A 16,056-nucleotide genomic window follows, 5' to 3' on the forward strand; every position below is an offset into this window, starting at 1 on the left:
CGGAGAGTGTTTATTCAAATAAAGTATTTTTAGGGTGTGTGTATTATTTTAATTACTGGGTGTGTTTTATAGTCACCTCTCCACTATTGACACCGGAGCTTGATGTCAGCTGTGTTTTTGGACAATTCACAGCTGACATGAACCCCAAGCCACATTACCCGGATTGCCATCGCACCAGGGTTATTGGGAAGAGTGAAGGCAAAGCGCCAGAATTGAAGCTGGTATTTGTAGCCTGAGAAGGGACCAATAACCAGGAACTTCCCAGCCTGAAAATATCAGCTCACCGTTGTCTGCATTACCTTTCCTGGTTATCTTTGCACATCTTTAACATCTAAACATCTGTAATTTCCATTCTGCATTCTATTCTGATATGTGTGACAGCACATGAATGATGCACACGTACATATGGATGGCACACGAATGACACACACGTACACGGATAACACGAGGACTGTTTTTTCCAGACGCACTTCATCTGGACACTGATGCGGCCGCTGCCTGCTGATTCCACGGGTAAGGCCGGAGTCACACTACAGCGAGATACGGCCGAGTCTCGCAGGTTAAAACCAAGCTCTGGCACCGGCACTCCGGAGCACAGCGTGCAGCTCCATGTATTGCTGTGCGGCTGCACGCTCCACTCCAGAGTGCCAGCGCCAGAGCTTGGTTTTAACCTGCAAGACTCGGCCGTATCTCGCTGTGTGTGATCCCGGCCTTATTGTATATCTAATTCGGGCATTGTCCCTTTACACTGTGGGTATTGATAAGGTTATGGGAGGTCAGTAGTGCAGAGGTTTAGGTCCTCTCCCCATATATATGTTAATGTGTTTGCATATGGGATTTATTATGGGAGCACTAGGCATTGTTCCATGCTAATATAAATGAGGACATATGTGTAAAATTGTGTAAGCCTGTTTATATACTGTTTTGTAATACCTTATAGTTATACAGATGGGCTAAAGTACTCATGTGATATTCATCGATTTGTTGCCTAGATTGGTGTGTTCCTTTGTGTGTGCATGTGGAACCGCACTGAGAGGTGTTCTTTATTCTGTCTCTCCTAATGTTGGTGGTATGACTTTTTATCTCTGTTATAATTAAATAAAATTTTGATATTATTATAATCTTGGCCTTTTGATCATCTTTTCCTCTTTATGTATATGACAGTTTGATGATAGGCAATATTAATCCTATTACACACATGGAATATATTAAATACATGTGTTGAACCATGTGGCTACGTCATACTTGGTGGTGTTTAGGAAGGGAACGTGTCAAAGATATCCTTAAAGACTCGTTAACACAACCATGTTTTTGGTCGGATTGCTGTTCGTAAAAATGAAAAGAAAAAAAACAGTCTGCTCTCAGACCGATGCTATTGAATGGGGAAGTACAATTTTTTTCATGGACCAAAAAGAAAAAATGCAGCATGCACTAGTTTCTTCCTTAAATCAGAAGAGACTCGCCCATTCTAGTCTATTGGTCCGAAACATAGAAAAAAAATGGACGCCATAGGTGAAGCATCTAATTTTTACGGTTACAATGCAATTCTGTAACATAGGAAACTGTAATTGGTCTTGTAAGTGATTAATAGCTGCTGCCATGAAGAAAAACTGACTGTGTACTGACTACATACATATGACAAGCAAGAAAAAAAATAGTCTGTCTTTTCTGGATAAACTCTGATGATTTTTTTATACACTTATGTCAATCTACCCTCTAAGTGCAGGCCACTTTAATCTCATAACAGCAGCAGCCAGAGCCACAAGTAAAGTTCTAGCCACAAAGACAGCAAACTACTAATAAATTCCCAAACAGTACAAGTAAAAGAGATCCTGCACCCTCACAGTACGGACAATGCCCGCTACAGCGCTTCCATGCTGCTTTTTCTAAATATCTTTGACAAGAAGCCGAAACAGGTAGGTTTTTGCCTAATTAAACCTTAACCCTTTAATTAAAGCACATGTGACCAGTGTGAAGCTGTATGGTGTTGGATGTCCCCATCCATAAGGTTATACATTGTGTTTACCCAGTTGATTATATTTAATTTCTGCTTTTTTTGAGAAATTTGAGGATATCACATTCATTTGTACATTTTGATTGCTTCATTTTCATATAGAATGGTTGGAGTTGTTGAAATCCAATAATTTAATTTCCCTTTTGATGTATTTGATTTACATAAAATAGATATTTTGCTGGGTTCATCTGTGGAATTAACTTTTATATTTCTAATTTAGGACTGGTGTATACTCATGCATAGAATAATCTTCATTTATTGCCACTCGGATGTAAAATAATTAACAATACACAAAAATACACCTTGTGTGAACGCTGCTTTCTATAATAATACTAAATTGAGCATTTATAAGGCAATAATTATAGTCATTCATGGCAGCTGGCATTCATTTTCATGACTACTCCATGGTATAATTTTGCTTGGGTGAATGTCTTTGTAGGGCTCATTTATCATTATTATATCAGGAAGAACATTAATCTTGATCTGTAAGTACTTGGGTATTTTTAATTTATTTTTAACAGAAATCTGTTTGATTTTGAAAACGTGATACTGTTTGTATGTTTTAGGGTAGGTTCACATGAACATTACATTAGATACAACCTATAAGGGGTATGTTCACACTGTCTTTTTTTGTGGAAAAGTCAGTTTTTCAATCAGAAAGCACTTTAGGAATCGCTTCTTCTCTTTGGCATTTTGTAAACCCGATGCATCTTTTGTTAAATCTTTTGTTTTTGCTTCCTGAGTGTTTTCTCAATTTTTTTTTGTATTTTTTTCAGACTATTTTTGAGCATTTTTTCACTGGAATTTTCTGTACTTTAAAAAAAAAAAAAAATAATTGAAGGACAATCAAAACTCTAGTACTTTTAGAAATAAAATAATCACTGAAAAAAGTTTAAAAAATGCTCTAAAAGGTTAACGTTTCCACAATAAGCTTTTGTTGAGTTTTTGATGTTACAGAATTTCTGCACTATTTCTGCACCTATTATTTAACTTCAGTTACTTGCGTTTTTTAATAGCATTTTTGTGTGCATTTTTATCACCTTTTTAATGCTGTATTTTTTAAAATCTTTTTTGGTGTGTCATGTTATAAATAAAGTTGCTTTGTTTTAGATACATTCTGTTATTTGGCTTTGACAAAATATTGACATACTAGGGTGCAGATTACATGCATTTTTAATGCGTTTCCACCTTGGAAACGCACTTAAAACACTTCTGCATTTTACCTGCGGAATTCACACACCTAATGCAAGACTATTGGAAAATTGGGCACACAAAACTCAGTGAACCCACAAGAGAAACTGACATGCAGCTTTGGAACATGTACTGCAAGTCAATAAAATAAAAGCACAGTGTGGATGAGAATTTTATAAATTTCATCTACTTTGCTGGAACTGTAAAACGCTGCGTTTTTGATGCAGAAAAAATACACATCAAAAATGCACCGAAAGCTCATTGGGGGATGTCTTTTGGGTGTCTATTCACGCTTTCCATTGACTTCTATTGTAAAGTATTGAGCGTCTTCCTAGCAAGAGATAGCTAGAAAGGTTGGACATGTCATTTTTTTAAAATGCTTAGCATTAGGGATGAGCGAATAGCTTCGGATAAGAGCTTAACCGAATATCTATAGCACTTACCGAATAGCTGCATCAGGAACCCGGTTACCTGGAGCGCTCCCGATGATCAGCTGCTTGGCGCCGCAGCTGCATGTGTAGTGGCTGTTTCACTGTCACAACACATGTATGGAGAGCCTAAAGCCCCCGTCACACATAGCGACACACCAGCGATCCCAACAATAGAGTTGAGCGACTTTGGTCGGATCGGGTTTCATGAAACAAAATTTGTTTCAGATGAAACTGGTCCGACTAGGGCAAAAAAAGTTGGAGTTTCGTCCGAAACCCGACCCCAATGCAACTCAATGGGAAATAAAAGTCATATATGATAAAATGAAAATGTGGCACTCAACTTAATGCTTGGTGAGGCAGTTTATTGTAGTACCAGAAAACGTTTCGGTCAATATAGACCTTCATCAGTTACGTGCTAGTATGTTTGAAAGTGGCTTGAAGGAGGGCGCTTTTTATGTTATTCACTGATAACGCCAGTAATCAAATGGTCAGAATGCTGCTGTAACGCAGGATAATCTTAATAGTTGAAAATATCAGCGCAGCCTGGTCCTCCTGGACGTGGTAAACACCACTTGTCACCACTGCATTAAGTTGAGTGCCAGGTTTTCATTTTATCATATATGGTTTGGGAACCTAACTTGGCACCACTACAGTAGTGCACACGGTGTTTTCTACTATGGGAAATAAAAGTCGGCATTGAGCGGATGACATTCATCCACTCATTGCCGACTTTTAATCCCCATTGAGTTGAATTGGGGTCGGGTTTCGGACGAAACTCCAACTTTTTTTGCCCTAGTCGGACCAGTTTCATCTGAAACAAGTTTTGTTTCATGAAACCCGATCCGACCAAAGTCCCTCAACTCTATCCGACAACGATATGACCTTGTCAGGATCGCTCGTGTGTCGCTGCATGATCGCTGATGAGCTGCCAAACAGGACAAAACACAATAGCAAAGGTATATAAAAGCATCCTGTATGTATATTTTAACACACCGGTGCCATTATTATTGGACAGTCAAGGATCAATCGTTACAATTCATTGAACGAGAGTGTGGAAACCGCAAAACAATGCGACCAGAGATACCATATTATCGTGTATAAAAATATCTTCTTTATTAAGTAGAGGACAGAATTAGACAAATGGGGGACATGTGCAAACAGCAAACAAAGTGCAGCAGTGCAAAAACGCGCAGGACTAGCCACGGCCAAACACAGCTATTATCAGGATATTCAAATCAATTGACATGAAAAATTAAAGGAGGCAGCTAATGTGTTAAATATGCTCACAGAAAATAGTTGGCAATTGTGGTCCACCTAAGGTGAACAACAATGGAACACCAAAAAACAGCTAACAGCTGCATATGCAATCAGATCACAATATTAAACAGACATGTGCCAATAGAATGTAATCTATATATGCTCCTATACATTGTTCGGCTAGATGCCAATAAAACCATTTTGTGCTGCTGCCACAAAGCCAAGAAATTTTATCAGTGAGCATACATTACATCGGAGAGACTTGTAATCCCTCCCACTGGGGAACTTATATAATGCCCACCAAGATGGGGTTAATACCCCCAAGACAACATTACCTCCAAAAGAGCCTTCGAATGACCAGGCGGTCTGCACCATAAAGTGATAAAAGAGTATTTCTCAGTAACAAAGCATCTGATATGAGACACAGAGGGAGGACTGTTTTCACTATTCTATAACCTGTATGCCCATATTAATGGTTTAGATATGTCAATTGTGGTGACAGATTCCCTTTAAACATGATCTAATAAATTCAAAGTACCCTGATACAGCAGCCACATCAGTTATTCAGTGACTGCTAGATTGGAGCTTAGTGAGCTGCTTGCTAACTGCCCAAATTCCCGATGCCTCTTCTGAGCAGTATACCTAGCCAAGGGTGGATTAAGAGTAGCCAGGGCCCCAGGAGGTTTAGAAAGTGTGGGTCCCCCTGTAGGGAAGGTGACCTGACGGATGGACTGACTGGTCAGATTTAAAAAGGGAAAACAGCTAGGAAAGTGTAGGTGACGTGCAGTACCTTGAACTGACAATAGAGGGCAGGGAGGAGTGTGAACATAGGACTTGACATCAGCTTAGGGCTAAGAAACCATTGGTCATGGGGGGCGGAGTTACAGGGAACCGGGAAAGCTATAAATTTGACAGGAGGGTTCCAGAAAGTTCCAGTCCCCAGGGGGAGCTCAAGTGACGAGGAGACTGTGACAGTTGCTGCACTGTGAGGAAAACCCAACCAGGGGGACTGAGGAGAAAGGAAGTCGGGGGGTGGTCCTGACACGAAGTACCGCAGTATAGACGAGGCTCCGGGTGTGGGACACCGTATTGGAACGACGTTTGACCAGTAACCTTACTGTTGGTGTATAGGCATTAAGGCAGCCACAGTGACGGAGCTGTCAGAGCATCACTGAGTGTAAAGGGGACGGTACGTAAATATACGTCCCTGGAGAAAGTGTTTCACCCTGTGTTCTGTAACCGGAGCACTGTGAAGAAAAGTGAGGTGTGCTGTGAGGCTGTCGTGTGGACGGCGAGAGAAAGAATAAACTTGGACCTGTTGCACCTGAAACTTGCCTCCAGCTTGTGTCTGTACGTTACTGCGCGGTATCTAGAGGGACCACCCCCCAGCCCGGCCCACCAACCCTACACTTGGCGTAGTCGGCAGGATCAATGCCGCTAATACAATATCTTCTGCGGCAGGCTTGCCTCTGAGGAATGGGAACGGACTTGGACTGCTTTGTGTGGGTTATAAACACCTGTGGATTACAAATTACCAACCTGTGGATTACAAATTGGGAGCGCCGTGGCGTATCTGTGTTACCAGCAGAGGATCCGGGGCTGTACCAGGTCCAGAGCAAGATGGCGGTGCTGCTTCAGCGCAGAGGAGAGATCCAGGTGTTTGCCGTTGTCCCAATGGACTGGGGCCCCCTCCTACGTACCCTTGGGAACGGCGATATGTACCAGGAGGCCGACCCTCCCACATACTGGACCCTGACAAGTGGGTGGAAAGGCCTGCCATTGCCCCACCCAGCAGAGGGAGTGGCACAGAGGAAAAGATTGTCTGCAGCTGTTTGGCGCCATTCGATTGCTGCCCACTGGACGGGATGCGACGCTGCGGTTGTAGAGGCATCGGCCGCCTGGAGTGGCGATGGCGGCGGGAGGTCGAGCTCCGCCAGAAGATCTATACCTCGGAGTTACGAACAGCCAGTCCGGTCTCGGGTGGAGGAGCGGAGCCATGGCGGATCCCACGGGAGCGGCCACCCAAGATACCAGCAGAGAGCCCCTCCGCGGAACCTCTGGGCCTGGAGGCCAGCCTCACCGGTTGGTGGAGTGAAGAGCAGAGACTTTGGGAGCAGCCGCGGGAAGATGTGACGGAGACCGTGGCGCCAGGGAAGGTGAGAGTTCCCCCGGCTTTGCCAGTGGCTCCGCAAGCGGCCCCCACCACTCAGCCGCAGCGCGCGGCCTCCTGTGATCCCGAAAGTCTGGCCAAGGAAGATCCCACTGGCTATGCGGAGCTGAGTGGGGCCTCCACTCCCAGCCCCGAGCCACCCCGCCTGGTGACGCCACGCCCGGTTTCGCCGGTGCGGAGCCTGTTTCCCAAAGACGCTGTTGCGTCCCCCCTGCAAGTGATGACATCTTCCCTGAAACCAGCTGTTACTCCGGTTATGCCGGCTCCGGCTGAAGCTCCGGATGCAGTCCACCCTGCGGCCGCGGTTATGCCAGCATTGGAACTGGCTGTGGCCTATTTGTCAGACCCTGTGGCCCAACATCCGGAAAACCTGTCTGCCCCTATCCGCCACCCAGCCCCAGCAGCTGCTGGGCCGCAGACATCACCAGACGCCTCTGCCCTGTTTTCGTTGCCGGCTAAGTCCCGCCCACTAGACTCCCGGGCTCACACCGGACCCTCCGTTTGGGTCGCAGAAGTGGTAAAAAAGAAGAAAGCCAGGGAGCAGGAAGTATGGAACCTGCTTCATGCAAAGGGGGAGGCTGGTATGGCGGCGACACGATCTATGGGACGGCTCATGTATACGAATATACCCAGGGGGTATGGGTTCATACGCGATCTGGCTACCGGCCAGAAGGTTTATATTAATGGGGCCTCTATTCGTCACGGCCGGGCTCTACATGAGGGGGACTTGGTGTCGTACTACAAAGAGTACTGTCCCCGCGGCTACTACGCGGTAGCTGTAATTGCTGAATCCGAAGGTCACGAGCCCCCATAGAAAGAACTCACAGGACACTCCTTACATCCCAGGAGCTCCACGGCTGTGGGGCCCCTCGCTGCCGGCCACTAGGAGGTGGCTTGAACTTTCGAAATTTCGTTGCACCGTTGTGCAAATCATAAGGACAGTTTGCGTCCAAGTTAATGGAAAAAAAAAAGAGTTTAATATAAAAATTGAAGGTTTTTTGTGTGTTAAGCCTGACAAAGCGGGGATGTAAGGAGAGAGGAAGTGTTCATGTTAAAGGAAGGGGGAGAAGGAGAAAATCTGTTATGTTTATGTTATTTACATGTTGGTTTTAACAAGCAATAGTAAAAAAAAAAATGTAAGAAAATGGGGTACTTGTGATATTATAGAGTTGTTCTGATGTATGATATGCACAAAAAAATGCGACAGGTCCGGGTAAGGGAAGGTCTGTGTGACCGAAGGAAGCGTGAGACCGAAGGGGTCTATGAGTTGAGAGGGTCTGGGAGACCGAGACGCTGACCATGACTGGTAACTAAGAGAAAGACAAAGAGATGGAAGATGTTAAGCAGACAGTAGTCCTAGGTCAGGTCCCAGACACCACGGACACCTGAGGAAGAAGGCGGGCGCCGGCGATGATCTGGTAGGTTTAAGGCCTTGATCATGGCACACCGGATTGTGAAAAGTGACAGAAAAGAAGAGTAGGAGAGTAAGATTGTCAGGGACGACAATAGACAAAGGAAGGGAAAGTGTAGGGAAGGTGACCTGACGGACGGACTGACTGGTCAGATTTAAAAAGGGAAAACAGCTAGGAAAGTGTAGGTGACGTGCAGTACCTTGAACTGACATTAGAGGGCAGGGAGGAGTGTGAGCATAGGACTTGACATCAGCTTAGGGCTAAGAAACCGTTGGTCATGGGGGGCGGAGTTATAGGGAATCGGGAAAGCTATAAATTTGACAGGAGGGTTCCAGAAAGTTCCAGTCCCCAGGGGGAGCTCAAGTGACGAGGAGACTGTGACAGTTGCTGCACTGTGAGGAAAACCCAACCAGGGGGACTGAGGAGAAAGGAAGTCAGGGGGGTGGTCCTGACACGAAGTACCGCAGTATAGATGAGGCTCCGGGTGTGGGACACTGTATTGGAACAACGTTTGACCAGTAACATTACTGTTGGTGTATAGGCCTAAGGCAGCCAAAGTGACGGAGCTGTCAGAGCGTCACTGAGTGTAAAAGGGACTGTGCGTAAATATATGTCCCTGGAGAAAGTGTGTCACCCTGTGTTCTGTAAACGGAGAACTGTGAAGAAAAGTGCAGTGTGCTGTGAGGCCGTCGTGTGGACGGTGAGAGAAAAAATAAACTTGGACCTGTTGCACCCGAAACTTGCCTCCAGCTTGTGTCTGTATGTTACTGCGTGGTATCAAGAGGGACCACCCCCCAGCCCGGCCCATCGACCCTACACCCCCACATACCTGATGTATCACGTAACATGTTACATGATCTTTGATAGATCATGTGATAGGTCATGTGATGTGAGCACTTGCCTTCTATGCAATGATTCACCATTTTTGATTTTGTATATATCACTATATTCATGCTCTGATGTGTCCATCAGGTTTCTTGGTGTTTTTATAAGGTTTTTCAATAATTGTGTTCAATAAAGTGTGTATATTTTATAGTATAACGTTATTTGCGTATATCAATATTGTATTTCTTGTTCTTCCCTTTTGCAGGTCATGTGAGTAACACAAAAGTTCTCTGGGGCACATCCATATGCGGAAAATGTCAAAGACAGCGGTGTGAGTAGCGCGCCTTGCAAATTTTTGCCTTGTATTGCACTATACATAGCATCAGTATACAAAATAGAGCAGGGGTGGAAGATTAATTTTCCCAAGGGGCCACATGATATACCGTGACTATTGTGAAGGCTGAATCAATAGGCTGAAATTAATTCTGCTGAATATTAATATAATATGACAAAATAATTATTAATAATTATATGTCTTAATGTTGAGCAGAATTAAGTATTCTGACATCCCCTTATATACAGTATGACCCACCATATAGACCCCTAATTAAACAACCAAAGCAATCAATCTATGGGGCCCTTAAACATGTAAACAAAACAACCCTAAAAAAATCCTCTTTTTTAACCCAATACATAAAGACATAAATGCACACACATTTGCACAGAAAACCAGTAATTCACAGAAGTTTATAATGCCCGAGCATGAAAATAAATTTTTTTTATTTTTTCCACAAACATGATCATTTAGTCCCCAATTTTTTATTTTCCCAAGGGTAATAGGAGAAATTGGACCCCAAAAGTTGTTGTCCAATTTGTCCTGAGTACGCTGATACCCCATATGTGGGAGAAAACTACTGCATGGGCACACGTCGGGGCTCGGAAGGGAAGTAGTGACGTTTTGGAATGCAGACTTTGATGGAATGGTCTGCGGGTGTCATGTGCGTTTGGAGAGCCCCTGATGTACCAAAACTATTGAAACTCCCCACAAGTGACCCCATTTTGGAAACTAGACCCCCCACGGAACTTATCTAGGTGTGTGGTGAGCACTTTGAACCCCTAAGTGCTTTACAGAAGTTTATAACGCCCAGGCGTGAAAATAAAAAAATTATTTTTTTCCACAAAAATGATATTTTTGCCCCCAATTTTTTATTTTCCTAAGGGTAACAGGAGAAATTGGACCCCAAAAGTTGTTTTGCAATTTGTCCTGAGTAGGCTGATACCCTATATGTGGGGGTAAAACACTGTTTGGGCGCATGTCAGAGCTTGGAAGGGAAGGAGCACCATTTGACTTTTTCAACGCAGAATTGGCTGGAATTGAGATCGGACGCCATGTTGCATTTGGAGAGCACCTGATGTACCCAAACAGTAGAAACCCCCCAATTATAACTCCAACCCTAACCCCAACACACCCCTAACCCTAATCTCAGCCCTAACTCTAGCCCTAGCCCTAACCCTAGCCCTAACCCTAGCTCTAGCCATAACCCTAGCCCTAGCCCTAACCCTATCCCTAGCCCTAACCCTAATGGGAAAATGGAAATAAATACATTTGCTTTTAATTTTATTATTTTTCCCTTACTAAGGGGGTGATAACGGGGGGTTTGATTTACTATTTATAGCAGGTTTTTATTTTTGGCAGCTGTCACACGCTAAAAGATGCATTTTATTGTAAAAATAGTTTTTGCATCACCACATATTGAGAGCTATAATTTTTCCATATTTTGACACACAGAGTCAGGTGAGGTCTTATTTTTGTGGAACGAGTTGGTGTTTTTTTATATTAATATCATTTTCGGGCACGTGACATCTTTTGATCGCTTTTTATTTCGATTTTTGGGACGCAGAATGAACAAAAACCAGCGTTTCATGAATTTCTTTTGGGGGGTGCGTTCACACCGTTCCGCCTGCAGTAAAATTGATAAAGTGCTTTTATTCTTCGGGTCAGTACGGTTACAGCGATACCTCATTTAGGTCTTTTTTTATGTTTTGGCGCTTTTATGCAATGAAAACAATTTTATATAAAAAATAATTATTTTTGCATCGCTTTATTCTGCGAGCTATAACTTTATTATTTTTTTGCTGATGATGCTGTGTGGCGGCTCGTTTTTTGCGGGACAAAATGACGTGTTCATAACTTTGGATACTGTTTAATGGTTATAAAGTCTCTTTTTAGCAGTTAGATTGCAAATTCTCTGGTATAGTAATAAATAGGGCACGCTTAATGAAATATAATTTTTATTATCGTGAGTCATTTAAAAAGTCACTGTGCCAAATTATTATTTGACTTTTTTCCCTCCAGTGACTTCACATTAACCTTGACTGTGTGAATCCTGAATTAAGCCTCATCAAATATGACAAATGCATTATTGTTTAAAATTACAGAATGAGAATTCAATAGCCTTATATACGGTAGTAAAAAAGTAGGAAACATTCTAATTATGCTGGAAATCATGCAAAAAACCTTAAGAAGAGAATCACAGCTTACATTGGCCAATAACACATTGTATTGAGCAGGCGTTTTATAAAATAACATTTGATACTTAAAGTAATAGTAAAAAAATAATGTATGCCATGATCTCTTCTACCTTCTATGTGTATTTTATTGTATTTGTGATTATTTGTATTATAATTTAAATATTTTTGCATAATATTATTTGTGATTATTGATATAAAAGTTTTTTTACTGGTAACTAGTAGAATACCCGCAGCTTCGCTCTCGGAAGATATGTTAAACTGTTGGTTATGGTAGCTAAAGCAAAATTTTCAGCGTCACCCTGAAATTGACATTTTCAGAGTGCTGCAGTAAATTTTTTTTCCACTTTAAATTTTTATTATTTTGGCATTTTACTAATTTGTCATAACATTGATGTGAACAACAGCCTTTTTTTTATTTCAACATTTTTATTGATTTTACGTATTCAATACATATTATGTAGTATAAACTTTTACAACTTTTTTTTAACTATTTTTTATCAAAAATGAAAATTTATGCACCTTAGGCTAGTTTCACACTAGCGCTTTTGAGCGCAGCGACGGCCTGCGCACGGCCGTCGCTAAGCCCCGCCCCCTGCCGCGCCTCCGACGGTAGCTCCGCCTACCAGCGCATGACGCTGCATGCGTCCTGCGTCCTCTATCTTTGTCACTGGGGGCGCAGGTCGTGCGCAGTATGCGTTTGGCGGCGCATGCACCTTTTTGACGGTGCGCCGGCGCAAACAAACTGCAGCAGGTTGCGTTTGGCGCAGGTCGGCACACCGTCAAAAAGGCGCATGCGCCGCCAAACGCATACTGCGCATGGCCTGCGCCCCCAGTGATAAAGATAGGGGATGCAGGACGCATGCAGCGTCATGCGCCGGTAGGCGGAGCTACCGGCGGAGGTGTGGCAGGGGCGGGGCTTAGCTGTGGCCGTGCGCAGGCCATCGCTGCGCTCAAATGTGCTAGTGTGAAACTAGCCTTACATAAACATATAAAACATTTACACCCAATTAACAACTTAGTGCAACCCTTCCCCCTTCCCTCCAGTGTAATCTATAAGTAGTTCACGGACAAGAGTAAAATTGATTTACAGTTTAACAACTATCTATTGTAGTGCTTTTTGGTAAACAATGTTTCTGGTTTTACCTTCAGGTGCATATATAAAAAGATTTTTGGGGTTACACACTCTAGAGCAAGCAACGTACAACTGTCCATGTGAAAAATATGGGCTCTCCAAATTAATGCCGGCTACTTAAAGTGATTGACCTTGTGCTTTGTTTATAGTCATAGCAAATGCAAGTCGGATTGGGAACTACAGACGCTTAAAATTGAAGGGCATGTCGCATGGTAGCAAAGAATTACGCGGAATGAAAACATTTACTCCCTTAGAGTTTCTTATAAGTATAGTAGCTTCAATAACATTGGGCATGAGACTCTTAATGCACAATCTTGTGCCGTTACACATTTTTGGTGGGTCACGGTTCCAAAGCTAAATTATTGTGGCTCCTATTTTTAAAGTGAGCTTATGCGGTGGCATTCCAGGAGGCTCCAAAGAATGCAGGAACTCCAATGGATACAATACGGCTTGTTCACTCTCCATGACTGAATCAATGGACATGTATGTGGTCACTAGACCAGGCAGCCTTCCCTGAATTATTAGATTTATGGAGCTGACACTATCATTTTTAGGCATTAGGACTGCACATTCACAAAGCCACTGGTGGTTGTTAAAATTAATACAAATATCAGGGAAAACTTTGTTAATCAATTCCATTATTGAAGATGTCATTTCACAAAAATCTTCCGGAAAGGAAGTGAGACCAGTAGTGGAATCAGTAGGGAACCTGTCATTTCCAAGGTATAGTAGATTGTGTATAAATTTGTCCACAGTTGTATTTCCCATCAAATTAACCCGCATATTAGTAGTAAGAGTTTGCATCTGAACATGTATCCACAGATAAGAAGATTTTAGACAGGCATTCAGCTCATCCGCTGGTGTTGCTCCCTTAAGAATAGGTAACGTCTGGCAGAAGTCACTGGCAAAAATTACAACAATTCCCTCATTAAACAATCAGTTCCCCGCACATCTTTCAAGGTGCGATCAAGGGCCTCGACCGCTTTCTTGTGCGCCAATTACTTTGCAAATTTGTAATACCTTAGCTTTCACAGAGCCCTTAGTGATATTACAGACAGGAGTTTCTGACAGCGCTAGATTAAAGGGCAATCCTAGTGCTAAATGAGCTGTGCGTCCTCCATCTAAAAGAGTGGTTGTAATCCCAGATGAAGCAACGGCCAAGGCAATGTCATTGTTTGAGCAAATTTATGCCAGCAGCAAATTACTTAAAAATGTTTTCCCAGTACCTCCTGATGCATCTAGGAAAAATAGTCCCCCATTTCAATTGGAAAATTGAGCCATAATTGCCACATAGGCCGATCTTTGGTCATCAATCAAAAGATGCTTATTTAATATGACAAATTCTTTACATTTTTCCTAATCATAGCTTTTTTCTTGCAGAATATCTCTATTAATAATATCAAAGTCTGGTCGATTTGGTGCTGGTAAACCTAATTCTATTAGAGTTTTACTGATAGATATGCACCTTTCTTCTAACATCATGAGGGCTTTGCTGAATATGTCAGCAGTGAAATTTAAGTCTGAGTCTGGATTAACTCTCCTTTGCACTCTAAGAATATCTTCACTAAGATATTCTTTGCATTTGTCCCAAAGCGCACAGGGATTGGAAGGTGGGCAGGTTGTAAATATTATAGCGAACAGGTCTCTTATTTGAGGTGGAAAGCGAATGAGACATGCTTCCTGCAATGTCATGTCCCAGTGTTGATCGTCTTCGATCAGACCATGCTTTTGGCATGCTTCCCTGTAAGTTTGACACAGCTCTCCATCAACTATTTTCAAATCTGAAAGAAGATAGCCCACGGACAGTGTAAAGCAGTAATCAAACAGGTATGTATTAACACCCTGTGATTTTGGATGTACTGTAGACAAACGTCCCAAGAGCGTCACTGGAAAGCCCGTCCCATCCTGGGACCCTTGCACCTTGTTTAATCTTGTAAAATACTTTTCTCGATTTATTCCATGTATAATATTTTGGAACATCTGAATATAATAAAGTGTTTGCAAATGAATCTGCTTGACATAGGAGAAAGAAAGCTGTCAATGTTGTATTAGGTGGTCGAGCAGCTCTTTCCTCTGCATTGTTGGGAGTAAAATAAACTCGTTGTCCATTTTCAAGATGGACACTGAGATGAACTACAGCCGGATGTCTTTCATGGATGGGAAAATGTAGTAATCGTCTCACGGCTTCATTACTACTTATATACCTTCCCATCTGATACAGCATAATCTTATCAGATGTACATTTTGGATTCTCTAGCTGGAAAACTGCCATATCACTACCCTTGTTAAAATATTTGCAAATGTATTTAATTGACTTAACAGATTTAGAATATTCTACGTTAATGTGCGCATCAAACATTTTTGAAAGAAGTGGAGAGTAAGGTACAACCCATCGATTATCTATTTCAATATCTGTGTTTTGTTTAACCCTTTTTAATCTGATTGTTGCAGTATATCCTCCCTGTTCAGGTTTCCGTCTTCTGTAAAGAGGATAGCCATCATCTCCTGTTTGTGTTTCTACAATCAAGTTGCGAGGATACCTTTTAGTACATTTTCCTTCCTTCATACATGGCGATCTTGGGTTAAGTAGCCCACATGGATCATATTTTTAGAAATAGTTTCAAAAAGTACCGTGTCCTCTTTTGGATTTGGAAGCTCAGCAGACATAACACTGTCAGTTTGATCAGGACATTTCTTATCCTTTAACCATATCAGTAAATGAGCATGTGGAAGACCTCTTTTTTGCCACTCAATTGAATACATCCAACACTGACTTTCATAAAAAATGTAACACTTGGTAATTACGTCCATGAGCTTGATTAGTTTTTGTTTAAAAACCTTTGCTGTTAAATCATGTGGATCAGAGGGGACCTGACCATTCAGAAGCTCTTCCCTTATCTCTGGCCAAGTTGGATTACATGTAACTGTAATAAACAAATCAGGACGACCATATATCCAAGCATATGTCATGACGTCCTGAGCATACTCATGCATACATTATGTCTGAGAATTCCAGTAAATGTAGCCGGTAAAATAAACATATGCCCAATGTCAGCCACGTTGCCATCATTAGCAACAGCATCTCTTAAATG

General features: G+C 42.4%; 1 protein-coding gene across 1 annotated transcript in view; it reads right to left on the reverse strand.

Annotated features, from left to right (window-relative positions):
• DOC2B (double C2 domain beta) overlaps positions 1 to 16,056 on the reverse strand; it is a 1,203,985-nt gene that overhangs the window by 224,920 nt on the left and 963,009 nt on the right. The gene's annotated exons all lie outside the window — the stretch shown is intronic.

This window comes from Dendrobates tinctorius, unplaced genomic scaffold, assembly GCF_039654945.1.
Source record: "Dendrobates tinctorius isolate UK_male_01 unplaced genomic scaffold, ASM3965494v1 ptg000007l, whole genome shotgun sequence".
In the NCBI taxonomy this organism is placed as follows: domain Eukaryota; kingdom Metazoa; phylum Chordata; class Amphibia; order Anura; family Dendrobatidae; genus Dendrobates; species Dendrobates tinctorius.